Source organism: Oncorhynchus mykiss, chromosome 9 (assembly GCF_013265735.2).
Source record: "Oncorhynchus mykiss isolate Arlee chromosome 9, USDA_OmykA_1.1, whole genome shotgun sequence".
In the NCBI taxonomy this organism is placed as follows: Eukaryota; Metazoa; Chordata; class Actinopteri; order Salmoniformes; family Salmonidae; genus Oncorhynchus; species Oncorhynchus mykiss.
Window position 1 is genome coordinate 33,151,860 of NC_048573.1, and position 16,388 is coordinate 33,168,247.

Below are 16,388 nucleotides of genomic sequence, written 5' to 3' on the forward strand. Positions count from 1 at the left end.
CATTTATTTTGAGTCAAATGACGCAAAGGTACGTGAATCAAAGTCAATTAATGTTGAAAATACCCATTCAAATAGATCCGTTTTCAACTAGAGAGATTAAGACTCGGCGTATCCGTCTCAATCCTCCACAACTGCTTATGTTACCCCTCCATATCTGCAGTGAAAGATGGTGGACCTAGATCGGTTTTTGTCAAACCATGAGACAATACCTATAATCGGTCTTCTCACAAAAACATCTCTAGCTTCCGAACCGTTTGACCTACAAATTCGTATGACCACTCTGGAAAGGGGAGACCCTCACGAACACGGTGGTATTCTCAATTTTTCTCTACATCCCCCACAAGTGTCAGGAGACTCGTCTGAAGTCACAACCGTCTATGTGCCAAGTTCTGTTTGTAGAATCCAAAATCTTGGGCTACAAACTAATGTGACCCCACTTGTCGCAATGTTCTCCGTTTTGCCCTACGTTCCCAACAAGTGTCACGGGACTAATCTGAAGGTAACCTGTAGTGATTAAAATGCTAGATTTTTTAACCAGGGACCTCTCGCAACCTAAGCCATAATCATACACCTAAACCGTGAAAGTGAATTATCACTTTCCACCAAAATGACGTTCAAATTATGAGTCGATGTCTCAATGTTGCTACTGAGCTGCACATAGCATTGGTGGTATAGTGGTGAGCATAGCTGCCTTCCAAGCAGTTGACCCGGGTTCGATTCCCGGCCAATGCAGAGCCAGAGGAATTCATTTGTTTTAGGGGCTGGATGTCATTTCAAGTGTATTACATTTGAATCATTATCGTTGTACTTGGAAGTCAGAATTGCTCCTACATTCTGCAGGTTATCTAAAATAATAAATGTTGTGCGACGTTGAACCAACAAGTGTATATCAAAATAGATTTGCAGTCCCATCGCCAAAACGAGAATCATACCCCTAGACCAACGAGCCTTATGCCAAAAGTTATTTTTTTGCTTTCTGCAGCAATGACAGTGAAAATATCGATTGACGTGTCCATGGTGCTTGGAACGATTGAACATCATGTGAGTGTTTTGTGCTTTACTTGTGAGCATAACAGTCTTCCAAAATCTTGACCATGATTCAGTTCAAATCGTCTGTAGTTCATCTGCTGTGTCTTTCACATTCTGTCTTCTTCAGTCGCGACAGCATAATGATGACGAGTTTTTACAAATTAATAAAGTGCAAAATGAGATCAATTCATTTTTTAAAGAGCAAATGAAAAAATAAGACTTCCAAAAGAATGGAACTCATTTATTTTGAGTCAAATGACGCAAAGGTACGTGAATCAAAGTCAATTAATGTTGAAAATACCCATTCAAATAGATCCGTTTTCAACTAGAGAGATTAAGACTCGGCGTATCCGTCTCAATCCTCCACAACTGCTTATGTTACCCCTCCATATCTGCAGTGAAAGATGGTGGACCTAGATCGGTTTTTGTCAAACCATGAGACAATACCTATAATCGGTCTTCTCACAAAAACATCTCTAGCTTCCGAACCGTTTGACCTACAAATTCATATGACCACTCTCTGGAATGAGGAGACCCTCACGAACATGGTGGTATTCTCAATTTTTCTCTACATCCCCCACAAGTGTCAGGAGACTCGTCTGAAGTCACAACCGTCTATGTGCCAAGTTCTGTTTGTAGAATCCAAAATCTTGGGCTACAAACTAATGTGACCCCACTTGTCGCAATGTTCTCCGTTTTGCCCTACGTTCCCAACAAGTGTCATGGGACTAATCTGAAGGTAACCTGTAGTGATTAAAATGCTAGATTTTTTAACCAGGGACCTCTCGCAACCTAAGCCATAATCATACACCTAAACCGTGAAAGTGAATTATCACTTACCACCAAAATGACGTTCAAATTATGAGTCGATGTCTCAATGTTGCTACTGAGCTGCACATAGCATTGGTGGTATAGTGGTGAGCATAGCTGCCTTCCAAGCAGTTGACCCGGGTTCGATTCCCGGCCAATGCAGAGCCAGAGGAATTCATTTGTTTTAGGGGCTGGATGTCATTTCAAGTGTATTACATTTGAATCATTATCGTTGTACTTGGAAGTCAGAATTGCTCCTACATTCTGCAGGTTATCTAAAATAATAAATGTTGTGCGACGTTGAACCAACAAGTGTATATCAAAATAGATTTGCAGTCCCATCGCCAAAACGAGAATCATACCCCTAGACCAACGAGCCTTATGCCAAAAGTTATTTTTTTGCTTTCTGCAGCAATGACAGTGAAGATATCGATTGACGTGTCCATGGTGCTTGGAACGATTGAACATCATGTGAGTGTTTTGTGCTTTACTTGTGAGCATAACAGTCTTCCAAAATCTTGACCATGATTCAGTTCAAATCTTCTGTAGTTCATCTGCTGTGTCTTTCACATTCTGTCTTCTTCAGTCGCGACAGCATAATGATGACGAGTTTTTACAAATTAATAAAGTGCAAAATGAGATCAATTCATTTTTTAAAGAGCAAATGAAAAAATAAGACTTCCAAAAGAATGGAACTCATTTATTTTGAGTCAAATGACGCAAAGGTACGTGAATCAAAGTCAATTAATGTTGAAAATACCCATTCAAATAGATCCGTTTTCAACTAGAGAGATTAAGACTCGGCGTATCCGTCTCAATCCTCCACAACTGCTTATGTTACCCCTCCATATCTGCAGTGAAAGATGGTGGACCTAGATCGGTTTTTGTCAAACCATGAGACAATACCTATAATCGGTCTTCTCACAAAAACATCTCTAGCTTCCGAACCGTTTGACCTACAAATTCATATGACCACTCTCTGGAATGAGGAGACCCTCACGAACACGGTGGTATTCTCAATTTTTCTCTACATCCCCCACAAGTGTCAGGAGACTCGTCTGAAGTCACAACCGTCTATGTGCCAAGTTCTGTTTGTAGAATCCAAAATCTTGGGCTACAAACTAATGTGACCCCACTTGTCGCAATGTTCTCCGTTTTGCCCTACGTTCCCAACAAGTGTCACGGGACTAATCTGAAGGTAACCTGTAGTGATTAAAATGCTAGATTTTTTAACCAGGGACCTCTCGCAACCTAAGCCATAATCATACACCTAAACCGTGAAAGTGAATTATCACTTTCCACCAAAATGACGTTCAAATTATGAGTCGATGTCTCAATGTTGCTACTGAGCTGCACATAGCATTGGTGGTATAGTGGTGAGCATAGCTGCCTTCCAAGCAGTTGACCCGGGTTCGATTCCCGGCCAATGCAGAGCCAGAGGAATTCATTTGTTTTAGGGGCTGGATGTCATTTCAAGTGTATTACATTTGAATCATTATCGTTGTACTTGGAAGTCAGAATTGCTCCTACATTCTGCAGGTTATCTAAAATAATAAATGTTGTGCGACGTTGAACCAACAAGTGTATATCAAAATAGATTTGCAGTCCCATCGCCAAAACCATTCAGCCACCTTGTCCTGCGCCCAAGAGGTGATAATCGGCGTTCCGACCAGTAGCCCAAGATCTGCCTGTCTGAGATTGCTCAAGGATCTGCAAAAGGGCTCATCCGGGATTTGAACCCGGGACCTCTCGCACCCTAAGCGAGAATCATACCCCTAGACCAACGAGCCTTATGCCAAAAGTTATTTTTTTGCTTTCTGCAGCAATGACAGTGAAGATATCGATTGACGTGTCCATGGTGCTTGGAACGATTGAACATCATGTGAGTGTTTTGTGCTTTACTTGTGAGCATAACAGTCTTCCAAAATCTTGACCATGATTCAGTTCAAATCTTCTGTAGTTCATCTGCTGTGTCTTTCACATTCTGTCTTCTTCAGTCGCGACAGCATAATGATGACGAGTTTTTACAAATTAATAAAGTGCAAAATGAGATCAATTCATTTTTTAAAGAGCAAATGAAAAAATAAGACTTCCAAAAGAATGGAACTCATTTATTTTGAGTCAAATGACGCAAAGGTACGTGAATCAAAGTCAATTAATGTTGAAAATACCCATTCAAATAGATCCGTTTTCAACTAGAGAGATTAAGACTCGGCGTATCCATCTCAATCCTCCACAACTGCTTATGTTACCCCTCCATATCTGCAGTGAAAGATGGTGGACCTAGATCGGTTTTTGTCAAACCATGAGACAATACCTATAATCGGTCTTCTCACAAAAACATCTCTAGCTTCCGAACCGTTTGACCTACAAATTCGTATGACCACTCTGGAAAGGGGAGACCCTCACGAACACGGTGGTATTCTCAATTTTTCTCTACATCCCCCACAAGTGTCAGGAGACTCGTCTGAAGTCACAACCGTCTATGTGCCAAGTTCTGTTTGTAGAATCCAAAATCTTGGGCTACAAACTAATGTGACCCCACTTGTCGCAATGTTCTCCGTTTTGCCCTACGTTCCCAACAAGTGTCACGGGACTAATCTGAAGGTAACCTGTAGTGATTAAAATGCTAGATTTTTTAACCAGGGACCTCTCGCAACCTAAGCCATAATCATACACCTAAACCGTGAAAGTGAATTACCACTTTCCACCAAAATGACGTTCAAATTATGAGTCGATGTCTCAATGTTGCTACTGAGCTGCACATAGCATTGGTGGTATAGTGGTGAGCATAGCTGCCTTCCAAGCAGTTGACCCGGGTTCGATTCCCGGCCAATGCAGAGCCTGAGGAATTCATTTGTTTTAGGGGCTGGATGTCATTTCAAGTGTATTACATTTGAATCATTATCGTTGTACTTGGAAGTCAGAATTGCTCCTACATTCTGCAGGTTATCTAAAATAATAAATGTTGTGCGACGTTGAACCAACAAGTGTATATCAAAATAGATTTGCAGTCCCATCGCCAAAACGAGAATCATACCCCTAGACCAACGAGCCTTATGCCAAAAGTTATTTTTTTGCTTTCTGCAGCAATGACAGTGAAGATATCGATTGACGTGTCCATGGTGCTTGGAACGATTGAACATCATGTGAGTGTTTTGTGCTTTACTTGTGAGCATAACAGTCTTCCAAAATCTTGACCATGATTCAGTTCAAATCTTCTGTAGTTCATCTGCTGTGTCTTTCACATTCTGTCTTCTTCAGTCGCGACAGCATAATGATGACGAGTTTTTACAAATTAATAAAGTGCAAAATGAGATCAATTCATTTTTTAAAGAGCAAATGAAAAAATAAGACTTCCAAAAGAATGGAACTCATTTATTTTGAGTCAAATGACGCAAAGGTACGTGAATCAAAGTCAATTAATGTTGAAAATACCCATTCAAATAGATCCGTTTTCAACTAGAGAGATTAAGACTCGGCGTATCCGTCTCAATCCTCCACAACTGCTTATGTTACCCCTCCATATCTGCAGTGAAAGATGGTGGACCTAGATCGGTTTTTGTCAAACCATGAGACAATACCTATAATCGGTCTTCTCACAAAAACATCTCTAGCTTCCGAACCGTTTGACCTACAAATTCATATGACCACTCTCTGGAATGAGGAGACCCTCACGAACATGGTGGTATTCTCAATTTTTCTCTACATCCCCCACAAGTGTCAGGAGACTCGTCTGAAGTCACAACCGTCTATGTTGCCAAGTTCTGTTTGTAGAATCCAAAATCTTGGGCTACAAACTAATGTGACCCCACTTGTCGCAATGTTCTCCGTTTTGCCCTACGTTCCCAACAAGTGTCACGGGACTAATCTGAAGGTAACCTGTAGTGATTAAAATGATAGATTTTTCAACCAGGGACCTCTCGCAACCTAAGCCATAATCATACACCTAAACCGTGAAAGTGAATTATCACTTTCCACCAAAATGACGGTCAAATTATGAGTCGATGTCTCAATGTTGCTACTGAGCTGCACATAGCATTGGTGGTATAGTGGTGAGCATAGCTGCCTTCCAAGCAGTTGACCCGGGTTCGATTCCCGGCCAATGCAGAGCCTGAGGAATTCATTTGTTTTAGGGGCTGGATGTCATTTCAAGTGTATTACATTTGAATCATTATCGTTGTACTTGGAAGTCAGAATTGCTCCTACATTCTGCAGGTTATCTAAAATAATAAATGTTGTGCGACGTTGAACCAACAAGTGTATATCAAAATAGATTTGCAGTCCCATCGCCAAAACGAGAATCATACCCCTAGACCAACGAGCCTTATGCCAAAAGTTATTTTTTTGCTTTCTGCAGCAATGACAGTGAAGATATCGATTGACGTGTCCATGGTGCTTGGAACGATTGAACATCATGTGAGTGTTTTGTGCTTTACTTGTGAGCATAACAGTCTTCCAAAATCTTGACCATGATTCAGTTCAAATCTTCTGTAGTTCATCTGCTGTGTCTTTCACATTCTGTCTTCTTCAGTCGCGACAGCATAATGATGACGAGTTTTTACAAATTAATAAAGTGCAAAATGAGATCAATTCATTTTTTAAAGAGCAAATGAAAAAATAAGACTTCCAAAAGAATGGAACTCATTTATTTTGAGTCAAATGACGCAAAGGTACGTGAATCAAAGTCAATTAATGTTGAAAATACCCATTCAAATAGATCCGTTTTCAACTAGAGAGATTAAGACTCGGCGTATCCGTCTCAATCCTCCACAACTGCTTATGTTACCCCTCCATATCTGCAGTGAAAGATGGTGGACCTAGATCGGTTTTTGTCAAACCATGAGACAATACCTATAATCGGTCTTCTCACAAAAACATCTCTAGCTTCCGAACCGTTTGACCTACAAATTCATATGACCACTCTCTGGAATGAGGAGACCCTCACGAACACGGTGGTATTCTCAATTTTTCTCTACATCCCCCACAAGTGTCAGGAGACTCGTCTGAAGTCACAACCGTCTATGTGCCAAGTTCTGTTTGTAGAATCCAAAATCTTGGGCTACAAACTAATGTGACCCCACTTGTCGCAATGTTCTCCGTTTTGCCCTACGTTCCCAACAAGTGTCACGGGACTAATCTGAAGGTAACCTGTAGTGATTAAAATGCTAGATTTTTTAACCAGGGACCTCTCGCAACCTAAGCCATAATCATACACCTAAACCGTGAAAGTGAATTATCACTTTCCACCAAAATGACGGTCAAATTATGAGTCGATGTCTCAATGTTGCTACTGAGCTGCACATAGCATTGGTGGTATAGTGGTGAGCATAGCTGCCTTCCAAGCAGTTGACCCGGGTTCGATTCCCGGCCAATGCAGAGCCTGAGGAATTCATTTGTTTTAGGGGCTGGATGTCATTTCAAGTGTATTACATTTGAATCATTATCGTTGTACTTGGAAGTCAGAATTGCTCCTACATTCTGCAGGTTATCTAAAATAATAAATGTTGTGCGACGTTGAACCAACAAGTGTATATCAAAATAGATTTGCAGTCCCATCGCCAAAACGAGAATCATACCCCTAGACCAACGAGCCTTATGCCAAAAGTTATTTTTTTGCTTTCTGCAGCAATGACAGTGAAGATATCGATTGACGTGTCCATGGTGCTTGGAACGATTGAACATCATGTGAGTGTTTTGTGCTTTACTTGTGAGCATAACAGTCTTCCAAAATCTTGACCATGATTCAGTTCAAATCTTCTGTAGTTCATCTGCTGTGTCTTTCACATTCTGTCTTCTTCAGTCGCGACAGCATAATGATGACGAGTTTTTACAAATTAATAAAGTGCAAAATGAGATCAATTCATTTTTTAAAGAGCAAATGAAAAAATAAGACTTCCAAAAGAATGGAACTCATTTATTTTGAGTCAAATGACGCAAAGGTACGTGAATCAAAGTCAATTAATGTTGAAAATACCCATTCAAATAGATCCGTTTTCAACTAGAGAGATTAAGACTCGGCGTATCCGTCTCAATCCTCCACAACTGCTTATGTTACCCCTCCATATCTGCAGTGAAAGATGGTGGACCTAGATCGGTTTTTGTCAAACCATGAGACAATACCTATAATCGGTCTTCTCACAAAAACATCTCTAGCTTCCGAACCGTTTGACCTACAAATTCATATGACCACTCTCTGGAATGAGGAGACCCTCACGAACACGGTGGTATTCTCAATTTTTCTCTACATCCCCCACAAGTGTCAGGAGACTCGTCTGAAGTCACAACCGTCTATGTTGCCAAGTTCTGTTTGTAGAATCCAAAATCTTGGGCTACAAACTAATGTGACCCCACTTGTCGCAATGTTCTCCGTTTTGCCCTACGTTCCCAACAAGTGTCACGGGACTAATCTGAAGGTAACCTGTAGTGATTAAAATGATAGATTTTTCAACCAGGGACCTCTCGCAACCTAAGCCATAATCATACACCTAAACCGTGAAAGTGAATTATCACTTTCCACCAAAATGACGGTCAAATTATGAGTCGATGTCTCAATGTGGCTACTGAGCTGCACATAGCATTGGTGGTATAGTGGTGAGCATAGCTGCCTTCCAAGCAGTTGACCCGGGTTCGATTCCCGGCCAATGCAGAGCCTGAGGAATTCATTTGTTTTAGGGGCTGGATGTCATTTCAAGTGTATTACATTTGAATCATTATCGTTGTACTTGGAAGTCAGAATTGCTCCTACATTCTGCAGGTTATCTAAAATAATAAATGTTGTGCGACGTTGAACCAACAAGTGTATATCAAAATAGATTTGCAGTCCCATCGCCAAAACGAGAATCATACCCCTAGACCAACGAGCCTTATGCCAAAAGTTATTTTTTTGCTTTCTGCAGCAATGACAGTGAAGATATCGATTGACGTGTCCATGGTGCTTGGAACGATTGAACATCATGTGAGTGTTTTGTGCTTTACTTGTGAGCATAACAGTCTTCCAAAATCTTGACCATGATTCAGTTCAAATCTTCTGTAGTTCATCTGCTGTGTCTTTCACATTCTGTCTTCTTCAGTCGCGACAGCATAATGATGACGAGTTTTTACAAATTAATAAAGTGCAAAATGAGATCAATTCATTTTTTAAAGAGCAAATGAAAAAATAAGACTTCCAAAAGAATGGAACTCATTTATTTTGAGTCAAATGACGCAAAGGTACGTGAATCAAAGTCAATTAATGTTGAAAATACCCATTCAAATAGATCCGTTTTCAACTAGAGAGATTAAGACTCGGCGTATCCGTCTCAATCCTCCACAACTGCTTATGTTACCCCTCCATATCTGCAGTGAAAGATGGTGGACCTAGATCGGTTTTTGTCAAACCATGAGACAATACCTATAATCGGTCTTCTCACAAAAACATCTCTAGCTTCCGAACCGTTTGACCTACAAATTCATATGACCACTCTCTGGAATGAGGAGACCCTCACGAACACGGTGGTATTCTCAATTTTTCTCTACATCCCCCACAAGTGTCAGGAGACTCGTCTGAAGTCACAACCGTCTATGTGCCAAGTTCTGTTTGTAGAATCCAAAATCTTGGGCTACAAACTAATGTGACCCCACTTGTCGCAATGTTCTCCGTTTTGCCCTACGTTCCCAACAAGTGTCACGGGACTAATCTGAAGGTAACCTGTAGTGATTAAAATGCTAGATTTTTTAACCAGGGACCTCTCGCAACCTAAGCCATAATCATACACCTAAACCGTGAAAGTGAATTATCACTTTCCACCAAAATGACGGTCAAATTATGAGTCGATGTCTCAATGTGGCTACTGAGCTGCACATAGCATTGGTGGTATAGTGGTGAGCATAGCTGCCTTCCAAGCAGTTGACCCGGGTTCGATTCCCGGCCAATGCAGAGCCTGAGGAATTCATTTGTTTTAGGGGCTGGATGTCATTTCAAGTGTATTACATTTGAATCATTATCGTTGTACTTGGAAGTCAGAATTGCTCCTACATTCTGCAGGTTATCTAAAATAATAAATGTTGTGCGACGTTGAACCAACAAGTGTATATCAAAATAGATTTGCAGTCCCATCGCCAAAACGAGAATCATACCCCTAGACCAACGAGCCTTATGCCAAAAGTTATTTTTTTGCTTTCTGCAGCAATGACAGTGAAGATATCGATTGACGTGTCCATGGTGCTTGGAACGATTGAACATCATGTGAGTGTTTTGTGCTTTACTTGTGAGCATAACAGTCTTCCAAAATCTTGACCATGATTCAGTTCAAATCTTCTGTAGTTCATCTGCTGTGTCTTTCACATTCTGTCTTCTTCAGTCGCGACAGCATAATGATGACGAGTTTTTACAAATTAATAAAGTGCAAAATGAGATCAATTCATTTTTTAAAGAGCAAATGAAAAAATAAGACTTCCAAAAGAATGGAACTCATTTATTTTGAGTCAAATGACGCAAAGGTACGTGAATCAAAGTCAATTAATGTTGAAAATACCCATTCAAATAGATCCGTTTTCAACTAGAGAGATTAAGACTCGGCGTATCCGTCTCAATCCTCCACAACTGCTTATGTTACCCCTCCATATCTGCAGTGAAAGATGGTGGACCTAGATCGGTTTTTGTCAAACCATGAGACAATACCTATAATCGGTCTTCTCACAAAAACATCTCTAGCTTCCGAACCGTTTGACCTACAAATTCATATGACCACTCTCTGGAATGAGGAGACCCTCACGAACACGGTGGTATTCTCAATTTTTCTCTACATCCCCCACAAGTGTCAGGAGACTCGTCTGAAGTCACAACCGTCTATGTTGCCAAGTTCTGTTTGTAGAATCCAAAATCTTGGGCTACAAACTAATGTGACCCCACTTGTCGCAATGTTCTCCGTTTTGCCCTACGTTCCCAACAAGTGTCACGGGACTAATCTGAAGGTAACCTGTAGTGATTAAAATGATAGATTTTTCAACCAGGGACCTCTCGCAACCTAAGCCATAATCATACACCTAAACCGTGAAAGTGAATTATCACTTTCCACCAAAATGACGGTCAAATTATGAGTCGATGTCTCAATGTGGCTACTGAGCTGCACATAGCATTGGTGGTATAGTGGTGAGCATAGCTGCCTTCCAAGCAGTTGACCCGGGTTCGATTCCCGGCCAATGCAGAGCCTGAGGAATTCATTTGTTTTAGGGGCTGGATGTCATTTCAAGTGTATTACATTTGAATCATTATCGTTGTACTTGGAAGTCAGAATTGCTCCTACATTCTGCAGGTTATCTAAAATAATAAATGTTGTGCGACGTTGAACCAACAAGTGTATATCAAAATAGATTTGCAGTCCCATCGCCAAAACGAGAATCATACCCCTAGACCAACGAGCCTTATGCCAAAAGTTATTTTTTTGCTTTCTGCAGCAATGACAGTGAAGATATCGATTGACGTGTCCATGGTGCTTGGAACGATTGAACATCATGTGAGTGTTTTGTGCTTTACTTGTGAGCATAACAGTCTTCCAAAATCTTGACCATGATTCAGTTCAAATCTTCTGTAGTTCATCTGCTGTGTCTTTCACATTCTGTCTTCTTCAGTCGCGACAGCATAATGATGACGAGTTTTTACAAATTAATAAAGTGCAAAATGAGATCAATTCATTTTTTAAAGAGCAAATGAAAAAATAAGACTTCCAAAAGAATGGAACTCATTTATTTTGAGTCAAATGACGCAAAGGTACGTGAATCAAAGTCAATTAATGTTGAAAATACCCATTCAAATAGATCCGTTTTCAACTAGAGAGATTAAGACTCGGCGTATCCGTCTCAATCCTCCACAACTGCTTATGTTACCCCTCCATATCTGCAGTGAAAGATGGTGGACCTAGATCGGTTTTTGTCAAACCATGAGACAATACCTATAATCGGTCTTCTCACAAAAACATCTCTAGCTTCCGAACCGTTTGACCTACAAATTCATATGACCACTCTCTGGAATGAGGAGACCCTCACGAACACGGTGGTATTCTCAATTTTTCTCTACATCCCCCACAAGTGTCAGGAGACTCGTCTGAAGTCACAACCGTCTATGTGCCAAGTTCTGTTTGTAGAATCCAAAATCTTGGGCTACAAACTAATGTGACCCCACTTGTCGCAATGTTCTCCGTTTTGCCCTACGTTCCCAACAAGTGTCACGGGACTAATCTGAAGGTAACCTGTAGTGATTAAAATGCTAGATTTTTTAACCAGGGACCTCTCGCAACCTAAGCCATAATCATACACCTAAACCGTGAAAGTGAATTATCACTTTCCACCAAAATGACGGTCAAATTATGAGTCGATGTCTCAATGTTGCTACTGAGCTGCACATAGCATTGGTGGTATAGTGGTGAGCATAGCTGCCTTCCAAGCAGTTGACCCGGGTTCGATTCCCGGCCAATGCAGAGCCTGAGGAATTCATTTGTTTTAGGGGCTGGATGTCATTTCAAGTGTATTACATTTGAATCATTATCGTTGTACTTGGAAGTCAGAATTGCTCCTACATTCTGCAGGTTATCTAAAATAATAAATGTTGTGCGACGTTGAACCAACAAGTGTATATCAAAATAGATTTGCAGTCCCATCGCCAAAACGAGAATCATACCCCTAGACCAACGAGCCTTATGCCAAAAGTTATTTTTTTGCTTTCTGCAGCAATGACAGTGAAGATATCGATTGACGTGTCCATGGTGCTTGGAACGATTGAACATCATGTGAGTGTTTTGTGCTTTACTTGTGAGCATAACAGTCTTCCAAAATCTTGACCATGATTCAGTTCAAATCTTCTGTAGTTCATCTGCTGTGTCTTTCACATTCTGTCTTCTTCAGTCGCGACAGCATAATGATGACGAGTTTTTACAAATTAATAAAGTGCAAAATGAGATCAATTCATTTTTTAAAGAGCAAATGAAAAAATAAGACTTCCAAAAGAATGGAACTCATTTATTTTGAGTCAAATGACGCAAAGGTACGTGAATCAAAGTCAATTAATGTTGAAAATACCCATTCAAATAGATCCGTTTTCAACTAGAGAGATTAAGACTCGGCGTATCCGTCTCAATCCTCCACAACTGCTTATGTTACCCCTCCATATCTGCAGTGAAAGATGGTGGACCTAGATCGGTTTTTGTCAAACCATGAGACAATACCTATAATCGGTCTTCTCACAAAAACATCTCTAGCTTCCGAACCGTTTGACCTACAAATTCATATGACCACTCTCTGGAATGAGGAGACCCTCACGAACACGGTGGTATTCTCAATTTTTCTCTACATCCCCCACAAGTGTCAGGAGACTCGTCTGAAGTCACAACCGTCTATGTTGCCAAGTTCTGTTTGTAGAATCCAAAATCTTGGGCTACAAACTAATGTGACCCCACTTGTCGCAATGTTCTCCGTTTTGCCCTACGTTCCCAACAAGTGTCACGGGACTAATCTGAAGGTAACCTGTAGTGATTAAAATGATAGATTTTTCAACCAGGGACCTCTCGCAACCTAAGCCATAATCATACACCTAAACCGTGAAAGTGAATTATCACTTTCCACCAAAATGACGGTCAAATTATGAGTCGATGTCTCAATGTGGCTACTGAGCTGCACATAGCATTGGTGGTATAGTGGTGAGCATAGCTGCCTTCCAAGCAGTTGACCCGGGTTCGATTCCCGGCCAATGCAGAGCCTGAGGAATTCATTTGTTTTAGGGGCTGGATGTCATTTCAAGTGTATTACATTTGAATCATTATCGTTGTACTTGGAAGTCAGAATTGCTCCTACATTCTGCAGGTTATCTAAAATAATAAATGTTGTGCGACGTTGAACCAACAAGTGTATATCAAAATAGATTTGCAGTCCCATCGCCAAAACGAGAATCATACCCCTAGACCAACGAGCCTTATGCCAAAAGTTATTTTTTTGCTTTCTGCAGCAATGACAGTGAAGATATCGATTGACGTGTCCATGGTGCTTGGAACGATTGAACATCATGTGAGTGTTTTGTGCTTTACTTGTGAGCATAACAGTCTTCCAAAATCTTGACCATGATTCAGTTCAAATCTTCTGTAGTTCATCTGCTGTGTCTTTCACATTCTGTCTTCTTCAGTCGCGACAGCATAATGATGACGAGTTTTTACAAATTAATAAAGTGCAAAATGAGATCAATTCATTTTTTAAAGAGCAAATGAAAAAATAAGACTTCCAAAAGAATGGAACTCATTTATTTTGAGTCAAATGACGCAAAGGTACGTGAATCAAAGTCAATTAATGTTGAAAATACCCATTCAAATAGATCCGTTTTCAACTAGAGAGATTAAGACTCGGCGTATCCGTCTCAATCCTCCACAACTGCTTATGTTACCCCTCCATATCTGCAGTGAAAGATGGTGGACCTAGATCGGTTTTTGTCAAACCATGAGACAATACCTATAATCGGTCTTCTCACAAAAACATCTCTAGCTTCCGAACCGTTTGACCTACAAATTCATATGACCACTCTCTGGAATGAGGAGACCCTCACGAACACGGTGGTATTCTCAATTTTTCTCTACATCCCCCACAAGTGTCAGGAGACTCGTCTGAAGTCACAACCGTCTATGTGCCAAGTTCTGTTTGTAGAATCCAAAATCTTGGGCTACAAACTAATGTGACCCCACTTGTCGCAATGTTCTCCGTTTTGCCCTACGTTCCCAACAAGTGTCACGGGACTAATCTGAAGGTAACCTGTAGTGATTAAAATGCTAGATTTTTTAACCAGGGACCTCTCGCAACCTAAGCCATAATCATACACCTAAACCGTGAAAGTGAATTATCACTTTCCACCAAAATGACGGTCAAATTATGAGTCGATGTCTCAATGTTGCTACTGAGCTGCACATAGCATTGGTGGTATAGTGGTGAGCATAGCTGCCTTCCAAGCAGTTGACCCGGGTTCGATTCCCGGCCAATGCAGAGCCTGAGGAATTCATTTGTTTTAGGGGCTGGATGTCATTTCAAGTGTATTACATTTGAATCATTATCGTTGTACTTGGAAGTCAGAATTGCTCCTACATTCTGCAGGTTATCTAAAATAATAAATGTTGTGCGACGTTGAACCAACAAGTGTATATCAAAATAGATTTGCAGTCCCATCGCCAAAACGAGAATCATACCCCTAGACCAACGAGCCTTATGCCAAAAGTTATTTTTTTGCTTTCTGCAGCAATGACAGTGAAGATATCGATTGACGTGTCCATGGTGCTTGGAACGATTGAACATCATGTGAGTGTTTTGTGCTTTACTTGTGAGCATAACAGTCTTCCAAAATCTTGACCATGATTCAGTTCAAATCTTCTGTAGTTCATCTGCTGTGTCTTTCACATTCTGTCTTCTTCAGTCGCGACAGCATAATGATGACGAGTTTTTACAAATTAATAAAGTGCAAAATGAGATCAATTCATTTTTTAAAGAGCAAATGAAAAAATAAGACTTCCAAAAGAATGGAACTCATTTATTTTGAGTCAAATGACGCAAAGGTACGTGAATCAAAGTCAATTAATGTTGAAAATACCCATTCAAATAGATCCGTTTTCAACTAGAGAGATTAAGACTCGGCGTATCCATCTCAATCCTCCACAACTGCTTATGTTACCCCTCCATATCTGCAGTGAAAGATGGTGGACCTAGATCGGTTTTTGTCAAACCATGAGACAATACCTATAATCGGTCTTCTCACAAAAACATCTCTAGCTTCCGAACCGTTTGACCTACAAATTCGTATGACCACTCTGGAAAGGGGAGACCCTCACGAACACGGTGGTATTCTCAATTTTTCTCTACATCCCCCACAAGTGTCAGGAGACTCGTCTGAAGTCACAACTGTCTATGTGCCAAGTTCTGTTTGTAGAATCCAAAATCTTGGGCTACAAACTAATGTGACCCCACTTGTCGCAATGTTCTCCGTTTTGCCCTACGTTCCCAACAAGTGTCACGGGACTAATCTGAAGGTAACCTGTAGTGATTAAAATGCTAGATTTTTTAACCAGGGACCTCTCGCAACCTAAGCCATAATCATACACCTAAACCGTGAAAGTGAATTATCACTTTCCACCAAAATGACGTTCAAATTATGAGTCGATGTCTCAATGTTGCTACTGAGCTGCACATAGCATTGGTGGTATAGTGGTGAGCATAGCTTCCTTCCAAGCAGTTGACCCGGGTTCGATTCCCGGCCAATGCAGAGCCAGAGGAATTCATTTGTTTTAGGGGCTGGATGTCATTTCAAGTGTATTACATTTGAATCATTATCGTTGTACTTGGAAGTCAGAATTGCTCCTACATTCTGCAGGTTATCTAAAATAATAAATGTTGTGCGACGTTGAACCAACAAGTGTATATCAAAATAGATTTGCAGTCCCATCGCCAAAACCATTCAGCCACCTTGTCCTGCGCCCAAGAGGTGATAATCGGCGTTCCGACAAGTAGCCCAAGATCTGCCTGTCTGAGATTGCTCAAGGATCTGCAAA

The 16,388-nt window shown here is 40.7% G+C and overlaps 13 non-coding genes across 13 annotated transcripts; 12 read left to right on the forward strand and 1 right to left on the reverse strand.

Annotated features, from left to right (window-relative positions):
- The first annotated feature begins 660 nt into the window (after positions 1 to 660).
- trnag-ucc lies at positions 661 to 732 on the forward strand. The gene has a single exon. It is a non-coding gene; the product is annotated as a tRNA-Gly (tRNA).
- Positions 733 to 1,929: 1,197 nt separating this feature from the next.
- On the forward strand, positions 1,930 to 2,001 carry trnag-ucc. The gene has a single exon. It is a non-coding gene; the product is annotated as a tRNA-Gly (tRNA).
- Positions 2,002 to 3,198: 1,197 nt separating this feature from the next.
- On the forward strand, positions 3,199 to 3,270 carry trnag-ucc. The gene has a single exon. It is a non-coding gene; the product is annotated as a tRNA-Gly (tRNA).
- Positions 3,271 to 3,557: 287 nt separating this feature from the next.
- Positions 3,558 to 3,629, reverse strand: trnap-agg. The gene has a single exon. It is a non-coding gene; the product is annotated as a tRNA-Pro (tRNA).
- Positions 3,630 to 4,607: 978 nt separating this feature from the next.
- Positions 4,608 to 4,679, forward strand: trnag-ucc. Its single transcript has one exon. It is a non-coding gene; the product is annotated as a tRNA-Gly (tRNA).
- A 1,198-nt stretch (positions 4,680 to 5,877) lies between these two features.
- trnag-ucc lies at positions 5,878 to 5,949 on the forward strand. Its single transcript has one exon. It is a non-coding gene; the product is annotated as a tRNA-Gly (tRNA).
- A 1,197-nt stretch (positions 5,950 to 7,146) lies between these two features.
- On the forward strand, positions 7,147 to 7,218 carry trnag-ucc. The gene has a single exon. It is a non-coding gene; the product is annotated as a tRNA-Gly (tRNA).
- Positions 7,219 to 8,416: 1,198 nt separating this feature from the next.
- On the forward strand, positions 8,417 to 8,488 carry trnag-ucc. Its single transcript has one exon. It is a non-coding gene; the product is annotated as a tRNA-Gly (tRNA).
- A 1,197-nt stretch (positions 8,489 to 9,685) lies between these two features.
- On the forward strand, positions 9,686 to 9,757 carry trnag-ucc. Its single transcript has one exon. It is a non-coding gene; the product is annotated as a tRNA-Gly (tRNA).
- A 1,198-nt stretch (positions 9,758 to 10,955) lies between these two features.
- On the forward strand, positions 10,956 to 11,027 carry trnag-ucc. Its single transcript has one exon. It is a non-coding gene; the product is annotated as a tRNA-Gly (tRNA).
- Positions 11,028 to 12,224: 1,197 nt separating this feature from the next.
- Positions 12,225 to 12,296, forward strand: trnag-ucc. The gene has a single exon. It is a non-coding gene; the product is annotated as a tRNA-Gly (tRNA).
- A 1,198-nt stretch (positions 12,297 to 13,494) lies between these two features.
- On the forward strand, positions 13,495 to 13,566 carry trnag-ucc. Its single transcript has one exon. It is a non-coding gene; the product is annotated as a tRNA-Gly (tRNA).
- A 1,197-nt stretch (positions 13,567 to 14,763) lies between these two features.
- On the forward strand, positions 14,764 to 14,835 carry trnag-ucc. Its single transcript has one exon. It is a non-coding gene; the product is annotated as a tRNA-Gly (tRNA).
- The last annotated feature ends 1,553 nt before the right edge of the window (positions 14,836 to 16,388 follow it).